This window comes from Borostomias antarcticus, assembly GCF_949987555.1.
Source record: "Borostomias antarcticus genome assembly, chromosome: 4".
In the NCBI taxonomy this organism is placed as follows: Eukaryota; Metazoa; Chordata; class Actinopteri; order Stomiiformes; family Stomiidae; genus Borostomias; species Borostomias antarcticus.
In genome coordinates, this window is record NC_140237.1 from 30,311,490 (window position 1) to 30,324,754 (window position 13,265).

Consider the following 13,265-nt stretch of genomic DNA (forward strand, 5'->3'; position numbering starts at 1 on the left):
AGGGTAGCAGCCTTCACATTGCGAGCCTGCTGCCGCGCTGATCATCACCAAGGGAGACATTATCATCCTCACGGAGCACCGGGAGGCAGGATTACACTGTCAACAATGTAAATCAAGACAGGTAGGTAATTTGGTCCAATTTAATAACTGATTATACTTTTGTCGGGGCTCCCTCGTGTAGAATGAGGACAGTCCTCGGTTTACCTCTCTCTTCTAGTCTTTTCAGATAGGCTGCAACTGAGTTAAGTCCTGAGATTAGTCTAGGATTTTCATGGTCATAGTCCACTATATCCATCCTGTTGGGTTACTCTGGTTGACACACTATCAGACAAAGATTTTTTTCCCAGTAGTCCCAGTCTACATGTCGTTTTTAAACCATGAGTTCATAGGAACACAGAAACAGGGGAACTATTGGAGTGCAGAAGGACAAACTGCCATTTTGCTAACGTGTTTAAGTTGATTATTGATATGTAGTCCTCAGGTTCAACATGAGAGCAGCCTGTCTGGCGTGGTGAAGTCAGGAGCTTGAACAGGAGGAGCAGGGGAAGCAGTGAAGACCACCTCTCCTCTCTCATCATCACCCACGAATATGGCGAACCCTGAGTAAGTACTGTACACCCACCATCCCTCTCTCTCTCTCTCTCTCTCTCTATGCTATCCATCTTTCTCTCTCTCTCTCTCTCTCTCTCTCTCTCCCTCATACCCCGAAACCCCTCTCTTTCTCCTTCTCTCTCTCTTCCTCTCTACACTATCCATCTTTCCCTCTCTCTCTCTCTCCCTCATACCCCGAAACCCCTCTCTCTCTCCTTCTCTCTCTCTCTCTCTCTCTCTCCCTCATACCCCGAAACCCCTCTCTCTCCTTCCCTCTCTCCCTCATACCCCGACATCTCTCTCTCCCTCATACCCTGACACCCCTGTCTCTCTCTCCCTCTCTACGCTATTCATCTTCCCCCCCCTCTCTCTCTCTCTCTCTCTCCCTCATGCCCCGAAACCCCCCCTCTCTCTCTCTCCTCATACTCCGAAACCCCTCTCTCTCTCCTTCTCTCTCTCTCTCCCTCATACCCCGAAAACCCCTCTCTCTCTCTCCTCATACCCCGACACCCCTGTCTGTCTGTCTCTCTCTCTCTCCCTCTCTATGCTATCCATCTTTCCCTCTCTCTCTCTCTCTCTCTCTCCCTCATACCCCGAAACCCCTCTCTCTCCTTCTCTCTCTCTCTCTCCCTCATACCCCAAAACCCCCCTCTCTCTCCTTCCCTCTCTCTCTCATACCCCAAATCTCTCTCTCTCTCCCTCATACCCCAACACCCCTGTCTCTCTCTCTCTCCCTCTCTACGCTATCCATCTTTTCATCTCTCTCTTTCTCTCTCTCCCTCATACCCCGAAACCCCTCTCTCTCTCATACCCCGACAACCTTGTCTCTCTCTCTTTCCCTCTCTACGCTATCCATCTTTCCCTCTCTCTCTCTCCCTCATACCCCGAAACCCCTCTCTCTCTCCTTCCCTCTCTCCCTCATACCCCGACATCTCTCTCTCTCCCTCATACGCCGACACCCCTGTCTCTCTCTCTCCCTCTCACTCTCTCCGTCATACCCCAACACCCTCCCTCTCTCTCGCTCTCTCTCTCTCTCTCTCTCTCTCTCTCCCTCATACCCCGACACCCCTCTCACTCTCCCTCTCTCTCTCCCTTCCTCTCTCCTCTCTCCATCTTTCCCTCTCTCCCTCTCTCTCTCTCTCTCTCTCTCTCTCTCTTCCTCAATATCACCACCTGTCCTGTTTGCCGCTAGAAGTCCCCGCTGGCCAGCCAGGCGTAACTGACCCCTGGACACCTCTCCGCTGAATACTAAATGTGCGGCGTGCGCGCCTGAGACAGAGCCACTATCTGAACACCTTACACACAGAGAACACAAGGGCAGCGCTGTGGAAGTCCTCATTAGGAATTCTGCACTTTCACCACCTCCTCGCACGCAATTTTCTTATATCTAGCCTTTTGTTTCTGCGCAAGAGTGCACTGACATTTCTATCTCTGAAAGGCTGTGCTATGTCTATAACTTTAAGTGTATATAACGGCGACGGCGTATCTGTGTGTTAAGATTCCGGAGGGTTCTCGTCGCAAGACAGAACCGTTCGTCTTTCTCCCCACGTAGCTGTTTACCCTGTTGTTTATTCAGGGCCAACAGGGGGGTTGGGAGGTCGGAGCTGGGGGCTTTGCCTCTTTTGTTCAGCATGCAGGAGTTGACAGGCGCACGGTACCTGACAGGACATAGACACTCCGTTACTCAGCCAATATCAGTCTAATTGGTTAGTTAGAGAAGCATTACAAGGAGATGCTGCGGTTGCTTTTTCTTAATATGCAATCTGTCGAGGGGGGGGGGGGGGGGGGGGGGGGGTTGGGATTCTCTCTGACAGGCATCAGGGTGTAGAGGGCAGTCTGAGTTTTGAAGCGTTTGCCGTTTTACAGATGGTGCTGGTATTGCAGTTCTTGACTGACCATTCGTGCGCAATTTCTTTGAAGTTGTGAATCAGTCCCTTCCCAAGTCACACCAGAAGGCAGAATTACATAGCTAGATGTTCTTGCTAATATATGTCTATATAGTGTGTTTGACAGAGTGTGGTGTGAAGTGAGGTGTAGCCTGTGTCCAGAATTGCTGTGGAATGGAGAATACTGTGTGTGGCTGCAACTGTGTGCCTCTAACACTGACTCACAGTGATGGCTGGCTCCTCAAATGTTCTCCACAACAGCTGGTGAGGGCAGTGGACAGCTGCTCTGTGAGGGTCTTTCTTGGCCAGGGCAGATGTGTTCAGCTCTCCAGGCACTTCTACACCCAGGCCTCCTTGAAGGTGTGTGTTGATAATATAGCCGCAGTATGGTGGGCATTTCAGGACACAATGTGCCCACGACAGAAATCCATTTTCTTTGCTTTTCAAAATTCTTGTTTCGAAACAATGCAGTCCTTCAGAAGAGAGGTTGTAAACGGGACAGTCTGCAACTTTTCATTTTATTTTATTATTTTATTTTATTTAACCTTTATTTTATAAGGTTAGGTCCACTGAGATCAATGATGTCTTTTACAAGGGACACCTGGCCTATTGTATCATCCATTTGAAAGTTCTGTTTCGGAATGGACCTCAATGGTTCAGTTGAACTTAGAGAGTAAGTTCGAAATTAGAAATTACAGTCTTGTTAGGTCATCATTTACTACTCCAGTCACTTCACATCATTATGTTTTACATTTAGAGCACTCTGGTAAAGTAGTTTAAGTACTTTTCTGGAATCGGAGATGGTTTTTTTCTTTCTATTTTTCTACTTAGTAGTTCATTTTTCATTGATTCCATAGAAGCGATAAATCATTCCAGTTGGGAAGTACATTAGGAAGTTCAAACATAGATCATTTTTACAACGGTTGCAAGAAAATATAAGGGTTTATTTTCACATTTCCAAAGGGTAGATTATATTATAAATGTGCAGTTTTAAATGTCAAAAGCAGAGGAGTTGCTATTGTCCTGTTCAGGGTGCTGTTCTGTTCAGTAGTTCATAGTTGCGTGACCTTCTGTGTACACAGTGGACTGCCCTAAGACAATTGTGCCACGCAGTGACCTTTATTACAGTACCTAGTCCAGAACACTACTAATTCTATCATTTGTCTGAGAGGGCAGACTGTGTGCATAGGTCCCCCTGGAGACTCGCTGTGTTTCCCCCTGAATAACATTGCTGACTTCTGGGCTTCTCATTTCACTATAGAGTGAGCGTTATGGGTCCTGGTCTAGTGTCCATGTACTGTAGTATCAGCCAGGCACAGAATCGAACCCCATCCGCTGTGCAGGAATGTGATTTGGGGACACTTGACAGCCTGTGTTCTGCCATAGCTGATTAGGTGGAATGTGATGATCAGTTGGGACAGAGGCCAAGTCTGGACTGGCATATAGGAGGCAGATGCTGAAGAGGAAGCTTGGCCTCTGTGGCTTCTAAACACATTCAGGCATCCGCTCTGGGGACTTATAGATTCAGATCAATTCTCTCTTCAAGTTTCCACACTGCTGCCCTTGTATGTTTTCCCCACTGGACGTGGAGATGCATCATTGTCTCATGAACCCAAACAGTGGGAGATCCTCAGGGCCACACGATCTATCTTCAGTAACAGTGGCATCTGCTAGTTACAGTACTGTGGTGTCTCTCTGAGACGTGCTGTATTTCCATCACAGTCTGAGGTACATGATCATTCGTACCTGACGTTTCCTCCCAGAGATTTGTGTGTAAAAAAAGGGGGGGGGAGAGAAAGACAATGTTGCTTATTTTAAGCTTATTTTACATAAGGATTCGTCATAGCTAAAATAAAGACACACACACACACACACACACACACACACACACACACACACACACACACACACACACACACACACACACACACACACACACACACACACACATTAACATTTCAGAATCAGGGTCAGTCTGGGATTGTGTTTGCAAGCTCAGAAGGGAGATTAGGCTTTCTTCACAGATTGCATGTGCCTTTTACCCTCAGTCAGACACTCTCTATGGTGGGCTTACCTAGGACCCATGTTTCCTTATAATCCTTTTGAACCGCCTCAGCTCTTTCTTGTCTGAACGTGTGAGTACCTGCTTGGGGTACATGATGCATGCATTTTTTTTTTTTGAGGGAGTTTGTTCAGTGTGTGTGTGTGTGTGTGTGTGTGTGTTTGTGTGTGTGCATGCGTATATGTGTTCACATACGCAACATCTGTGTGTGTGTGTGTGTGTGTTCACACGTACAGTACAACATTTCTGTGTGTGTGTGTGTGTGTGTGTGTGTTTGTGTGTGTGTGGGCCCAGTGCTCCTGGTGTGGTCTGCTCCCCGGTGTCCTTGTGTGAAGGTTGCAGTGAGTCACTCACAGCAGAGATCAGATCAGCTCTGGGTACCTCACAGGCTGCTGGGTTCCCATGACTCCCCCCATCATCACTGACTCTGTCTGGTGGCGGAGCTGCCCTCAAACAGCACAGGTCACTCCTGATCCAATCAGAGGACCTTTGCCGCTGACCGTATCTCTGAATATTTTATATAAAAGGTCAAGATGGTTCCCTTTGATGGTTTTAGGGCATCCATCCGGAGGAGTTCGCTGCTGCCCTGCATGTAAACCCAGAGAAAGCTCTGGGGCCTGATTCTATCTGCCCAGAGCTTATATTCCATGCCACACCTGCCTTGAAGTCCTGGCTAAGAGCGTTCCTTTCTTCCTGCTTGTGCCAACTCAAGATCCGTAGTTGTCACGATCCCCAAGCCGAACAAGCCTGAAGGGGACCCCAAGAGTTACCGCCCCATCTCTCTATTATGTATCCCCTTCAAGATCCTCGAGCGTCTCATCTACGCCCGCGTCGAACCAATCATCGACCCACTGATCCCACAGGAACAGACCGGGTTCTGACGTGGGAGATCGACCGTAGATCAAGTCACTTTGATGACTCAAGACATCGAGGACAGCTTTTCGTCCAAAAAGAAGGCCGGAGCCGTCTTTATAGACCTGACGGCTGCCTACGACACCGTATGGCACCGCGGCCTCACCTGCAAGCTGCTCCGCCTGCTGCCGGACAGGCACATGGTCAGCATGATCATGGAGTGTCTCCGAAACCACAGCTTTACCCTCACCACCAGTAGCGGACAGCAAAGCAGATTGCGATGCCTTAAGAACGGCGTCCCCCAGGGATCTGTCCTGGCCCCCCTCCTCTATAACATCTACACCTACGACCTGCCGAACACAGTCTCCAGGAAGTATGCCTACCCAGACGATCTTGCGCTGGTGTACTCCGCTGTAGAGTGGCAGGCCGTGGAAGAAACCTTGAGCCAGGACATGCAGACACTAGCGGCATACGTCTGGAAATGGAGATTGAAGTTCAGCGAGGCAAAGACGGTGTCGGCGGCCTTCCACCTTAACAACAAGGAAGCCAAACGTGAGCTCCGAGTGCACATCAATGGAACACTCCTGCCATGCTGCGCCGAACCAACCGATCTCGGCGTGACACTGGACAGGTCGCTCACGTTCCCCCGACACCTCGAGTCACTGCGCAAGAAGTTAACAGCTTGTGTGGCGTTGATGAGGCGACTGGTCCGATCAAGCTGGGGCACCGGTGCAAAAACACTGCGTACGGCAGCCCTAGCCCTGGTCTACTCCACCAGTGAATATTGCGCACTGGTGTGGTGTCGCAGCGCTCATACCCGCCCCATCGATCCGCATATCAACGAAGCCTTGCGCACCTTCTTCCCATCCTTGCAGACATCCAGCCCGCTGGCTTCCGCCGCACAGGAACCACAGCACGTCTCGCCTGCCGGGCCGTGGAGCCTAACCACCTGCTCCACAACAGTCAAGTCAAGACACCCTTTTGTGCCTGCCGCACGGGATCTCCTGCAGCAGTGCAGAGATCTTAACATCAGCGAGGCAGGATGGGTGGACCACACCTGGCGTGCGGAGTGGGAGGCAAACACCTCCAGACTCCGTGATTTCATCCCGGCCACCGGTCGTTCCCCTACTGGGATGAACTGGGGTGAGGCGTCAGCGTCGGATGCTTCTGCTCATCAATCCACAGATGGGGCTTGGCATCCCGTGCGTCATCCTGGACTGTCCGATATATCGGGCATCCAACGGAATGCGTGGCCTGACGGTTGTGGATGATGAAACGGTGACGTGGCTCCTGGAGGTGTGCCCGGATATATAGCCCGGGTGACCCCCTAACCTAGGCTCAGGGTGGTAAAAGGATAGCCCCTCAGCCCCGAGCCTGGGGGGAGAGGAAAGCAACAAATGACCCAAACGACGAAGAAGAAGAAGGGCATCCACAGTAGCCATTTGTAATAGTATTTTGTGATAAGATGAGGAGGAGGAGAAGGAGGAGGAGGAGGAAGAGGAGGAGGAGGAGGAGGAGGGGGATAAATAAGCAGATGGGAAGGAAGACAACACTGCTAAAGATGACTGTGGGGAACATCCATATAGTATTACCCTCACACCACTACTCCAGCCATCTCTGAATGAACTCCTCTCCTGTCCCTCCGTCTCTCCCTCAGAAACAAGAGCTGGGGCTGAGGGAGAGAGAGAGAGAGAGAGAGAGAGAGAGAGAGAGAGAGAGAGAGGTGTACTGTAGGAACTGGAGCGCTCCCTGACCTGCTAATCCAGGGCCCCACAGCCCTGTGAAGTCTCATTACACCACCTAAAGGCACAGCGCAGCAGAACAGAGCGGAGAACAAATCTCCGACACGCAGAGAGAGGCCAATAACTGACTGGGAGGGTTAGCTGGTAGGAGGGTCCTTCGCGTTGCAACCTTTTGCCCTCTTCTCCTCCGTCTTCCCGTCCTCCTCCTCCTCCTCTTCCCCCTCCCCCTCCTGCGTCTCCTCCGCCTCTTCCCTCCTCTCTCCCGTAGCTCCCTTGCCCTCCTCTTCTGTCCCTTCCTTTATGTCTGTGGGGGAGTTGGGATCCGCTCAGCTGACAGAGGCTGGCGAGCGACGTCACAGCAGACATGATACGCCAGCATCTGCTCCGGTCTAAAAATACGCGGCACAGGGCACCCAGTCGACAGTACAGCTGCACACACACACAGCATAGGGCCCTGCTTGTTTCCGCTACTATGGAAACGATGATAGCCCAGCTTGATCGCAACACAGGGCCTCTGTCCATCCACACTGGGCGTCTATGATACAGGCCCATTGTAGGACCCCCTCAGTGCAGGGGTCTGGGACACATCGCCAGCTGATCAGCTCGCTCCAGGTTTGTCCATGGATCGCGCGGCAAGAATGTTGTGAAAATACCCACGACGGAGACTGTTGTCATGCACTCGCCGTGAGCAGCCATTGACAGGTCTGAAACACATTTATTAAAGGAGTAGTAAAGGGAAAAATCATGTTTAGGGTTACTTATGATCATATACAATGGTTCAGATCAAAACGTTGACAAAACTAGCACTTTTGAGAAAGTTGATAATTGCTCTACCTCCGTTTTGGTCATACAATGGATGTGGATGGGCATCTTGAAAAATCATTAAAAAAAACATGTTAAACTCTCGATTTCAAAGACAAGAAGCTCACCGAGGGGGTAATTGGTGTCCGTTGGTGTTCTGACATAAAATTTGTCGCAAAGTATGAATCCTGTAGGGTTTTATTGATCATTTTATGAAATCCATTGACTTGTATTGACGTGACCGTTGTAGATGTGTAGATCAATCCGCAGAGGGGATTCAGGAAGGGGAACCACTTACGGTGTCTATTGTTATTGTTTATGTTGCTAGGCTACCTAGTTTGCTGAAGTTTACACACGTATGTGCTGCAACTAAATAGTTCTACTGTATGCTAAATATTTAAAAAAGCCTTTCCAGATGAACTAGAATCTTACTTTATGGCGAATTATATGTCAGAACGCCAATTAACACCTTGGTGCGTTTCTTGTCTTTGAAATTGAGAGTTTAACATGTTTTTTGAACGATTTTTCACGGTGCCCACTCACATTGTATGACCAAAACGGTGGTAGAGCAATTATCAGACTTCTTCAAAAATGCTAGTTTTGTCAACTTTTTGATATGAACCATTGTATATGATTATAAGTAACCTTAAAACAGGGCTAAACATGATTTTTCCCTTTACTACTCCTTTAACGTCTCCATCATTCGATCATTCCTGGCAGCCTCCATTCCTACAGCCTCAGTTGAGATGTAGCTGAGCACTTGAGTAGGTTTGTTTCTGTTGCTATCCTTGCATAGAGGTGTTTTTATGTTGTTGTTTTTTCAAAAGCTTTAAATCATCCATTGTATGTAGGTCAATGGAGGAGAAATGACCATTATACAAGGCTTTTTTGAAACTCACCAATAGGACTGAAGCATTTTATGTAACGCTAATAATAGCCTAATAATAATAATAATAATAATAATAACAATAATAAATATAGCTGCAAGCAGCAATGTGGGGGCCAAGCAGGAAGCGCGACCAGCGCATCAAAGAACAACAACACCAAGTGAAACATGCCATAGCATTCGAATCCCTACTGCAGTTTTGAATCAGGCATACGGTTCAGAATAAACGCACTTCCAACTTTGACAGGTTGGTGGTGCTAGAGAGTTTGAGGTGTCAACATAGACTTGGTGACAGAGGTCACAGGACTGTCTCCGATGAGTATGCCAAATGTGGTTTTGATACATCAAAATGTTGACCACACTTCTTAAACACAGAATTCAATTAGCTGTAACGGGCGGACACTTTTGAAAATCCAAAATCCCTGTAAGACTTTTGTAGACATTGGTAATGTGCATAGCCAGAGTCATGTAGATTGGTCAAAATTCCTAGGAGGAGATACATTTTAAGTGTTTTACACAAAATACAAAATGGCGGGAAATCCAATTGCCGGAAAATGACATCATAGGGTGTGATGAACTCGGCATGAGCCAGGGATTACAAAGGTACCTCATTTTTGAAAATTGGTCACACGGGTCAAAAGTTGTGTGCCTAAATGCACTTCCACCTTTTACACGGTGGTGGCGCTAGAGGGTTCGAGCTGTCGCGATGACACTTGATGACAGGGGTCATGGGACTGTCTCTGATGAGTGTGCCAAATGTGGCTTTGATACAATAACAATTTGCCGAGATATGATACCATATCCTGTTTGGCTGTAGCAGGCCAATCAAGTTTGAGTAGAGTTTGACTCCCATGGCATAGACTCCCATGGCAGAAGAATAAATAAATAAATAATAAGAAAGGTACAAGAACAATGGTGGCCTATGCAGCTTCGCTGCTTGGCCCCCAAAAATAAGAAAAGGTACAAGAACTATGGAGGCCTTCGCAGCTTCGCTGCTTGGCCCCCAATAATAATAATAATAATAATAATAATAATAATAATAATAATAATAATAATAATAATAATAATAATAATAATAATAATAATAATAATAATAATAATAATAATAGCCAGTGTTCATTGTGTATCATTTCAACTTTTGTTCCAGCACAAACATAAATATTCATCAGACCACAGTCCGTGTGAAATACCTGGCTATGCTCATCCTGCTGTCATATTGTCATTCTACTCTGCTGCTGCCGTGCAGAAAAGGTTCAGAATCCTCTGTGTTTAATCAGACCATAGAGATGCTAGTTGGCTTGTCTATCCACACTCTGAAGCACATTTGTGGCCTATTTATTTCCCTCAGACCCTTTGTTTGTCTCATAGTTTTACGACTCAACACAGCGCTTAACTTAACATATCCAAGCAATGCTTTGAATGCTAACGTCTGTGTGTGTGTGTTTGTGTGTGTGTGTGTGTGTGTATAATGCAATAAACAACAGCACATATCCAGATCCCACCCGCTGTCAATAATGTGGAACGTGCAGAATTACTATTCTGCCAAATGCAAAGAATTAAATCATACCATTAGATGACGCGCCTCGGCAACAGTCACTCACCTTTGACCCACCCGAATATCCCGAGACCTCTCTTTACAGATAGCGAGGTGGGTGAAGTGATTACCCTTCTGCCAAATAATAAAGCCAGTGCTCCTGACGGAGTCACCTATGAGACCATAAAAGCTACCAAGCAAGTGTCAATCCAAATCCTGGAGCAAATTTTTAACACTTGCCTGTTAAATGGTAAAGTGCCGGATTTGTGGAAATCCTCTACAGAATCTCTAAAAAAAGGCAATATCCCGGACGACCCCTCCACATGGAGAGACATATATAGGTCTACAGTTTTCATGAAATGTGTGCTAGCCCGCATTCTACCTTGGCTCACTGATACTGGGATTCTTTCATCTGATCAAAAAGCCTACATTAGCCACCGGGGCATGAATGAGCATGTATTCTGTCTGAAGGTGGCAATTGGTGACTTTAAACATGGCTCTGCTAAGTTGTATGCTGTTTTCCTGGATTTCCGTGATGCAACACGGCGCACAACATCATGCTCTACGCAATGAAGGAAATACAGTAACCACAGGTCTATTTAGACATTGTGACGGATGTTTATGAAAAATCTTACATCCAAGTAATCTGTGGTAATACTCTAACGGATCCAATCCAACTAGATATCAGTATAAAAACAGGATGTCCCTGGAGTGGGGTAAACTTCATATTGGCCATCTGGCTGAAATGGATGCGCCAGTGTGCACCAGAAGGCGTGAGATCCCCAAACCCAGTGCGGGGACACGCCGATGATGTTGAAATCTCATTACGGGACGAGGGCGTAATCCATGCAATGCTCTCCCGCACCGAGGAGTTTATGCAACGGTCAAGGTTGGAGGTAAACACTCTAAATGCGCTGCTTTCTAAAGACGCAGTGGAGGAGATCGGTGGCACAAAGCCAAATCCAACAGGTCCCCTTTCTTCACTATAATGAAGAAACCCATCCGCATCTATTCAAGACACGAAACACACACATAGGCCATGAATTCAATGTCGCAGGCGTCTGGGAAGAGCAGGCCCGAGAGCTGAAATAACAGGCAATCATAGAACTGGCACTAACAAAAATTCAACATCTTTTTTGCAAACATGGCAGAGTTGAATAACAAAGAGTTAAGAGCTTGGTAAGGAAATGGCTGGGTCACTCAACCCCAACGCCAGAGACGGATCAGGAAAAAATGGGCCCCTGGGCCTTGACGTGTAGAGGGGCCCCCCTGCCTACTCCCCCCACCCCCCTACAGCCTCCACCCCCCTACAGCCTCCCCCTCCCTACCAGCTCCCCCCACCCCCCTACAGCCTCCACCCCCCTACAGCCTCCACCCCACTACAACCTCCCCCTCCCTACCAGCTCCCGCCCCCCCCTACAGCCTCCGCCTCCCTACCAGCTCCCGCCCCCCCTACAGCCTCCACCTCCCTACAGCCTCCACCCCACTACAACCTCCCCCTCCCTACCAGCTCCCGCCCCCCCCTACAGCCTCCCCCTCCCTACCAGCTCCCCCCACCCCCCTACAGCCTCCACCCCCCTACAGCCCCCACCCCCCTACAGCCTCCGCCTCCCTACCAGCTCCCCCCACCCCCCTCCAGCCTCCCCCTCTCTACCAGCTCCCCCTCCCTACCAGCTCCCGCCCCCCCCTACAGCCTCCTCCTCTCTACCAGCTCCCCCTCCCTTCCAGCTCCCGCCCCCCCCTACAGCCTCCTCCTCTCTACCAGCTCCCCCCACCCCCCTACAGCCTCCCCCTCTCTACCAGCTCCCCCTCCCTACCAGCTCCCGACCCCCCTACAGCCTCCTCCTCTCTACCAGCTCCCCCCACCCCCCTACAGCCTCCCCCTCCCTACCAGCTCCCCCCACCCCCCTACAGCCTCCCCCTCTCTACCAGCTCCCCCCACCCCCCTACAGCCTCCACCCCCCTACAGCCCCCACCCCCCTACAGCCTCCACCCCCCTACAGCCCCCACCCCCCTACAGCCTCCGCCTCCCTACCAGCTCCCCCCACCCCCCTACAGACTCCACCCCCCTACAGCCTCCCCCTCCCTACCAGTTCCCCCCACCCCCCTACAGCCTCGCTCTCTCTACCAACTCCCCCCACCCCCCTACAGCCTCCCCCTCCCTACCAGCTCCCCCCCACCCCCCTACAGCCTCCACCTCCCTACCAGCTCCCCCCACCCCCCTACAGCCTCCGCCTCCCTACCAGCTCCCCCCACCCCCCTACAGGCTCCGCCTCCCTACCAGCTCCCCCCACCCCCCTCCAGCTCCCTCGCACACCTGATTAATCACTTAATCCAATCATATTGGACAGGAAATAAAGAAGCCAAGTGACTTTCAGGAAGCAGTGAAGCTGGTGCACAGAGCCTATTGACCTTGTGACCTGCACCTGTGTGATCTGTCTTGAGTTCACAAACTTTAATAGTGCCCTCTATAGACTAGTTTTATAGCCTACTCATTTATCTATGGAAAGGTAGCCTACATTCCCACCCATTAGATTAAAGAGTAGGCTATAGAAAATATATAGCCCACACAAGCTTCTCTCTTTTTTTAAAAGACGTTAACTGTTCAAAATATTCATGTTTTTTTTTATGTTTGTGTAAGGAATCTCACCCTAAATTTATATCGGTGTTCCTGCAACAAGAAATGCAAAGGGTCCCCAGAGGTCTTGGGCCCCCGGGCCTGAGCCCGGTAGGCCCGTTCGGTAATATGTCTTTGAACCCCGCGGGGATGGAGGTCTGGGCGTGCCGAACATTGAGTGGGTTCACACCGCCACCAGAACCCATCACCTCCTCAACATACTCAACAGCGATGACGCAACGGTCAGAGAAACAGCCCGTGAGTCTCTCCTTCTGCATTTGCGGCGACGCAAAA

At 49.4% G+C, this 13,265-nt stretch overlaps 1 protein-coding gene across 1 annotated transcript in view; it reads left to right on the forward strand.

The window, feature by feature from the left end:
* Positions 1 to 13,265, forward strand: part of LOC311308473 (transmembrane protein 266-like) — a gene marked incomplete at both ends in the record, with an annotated part of 45,645 nt that overhangs the window by 105 nt on the left and 32,275 nt on the right. The window lies entirely within an intron of this gene.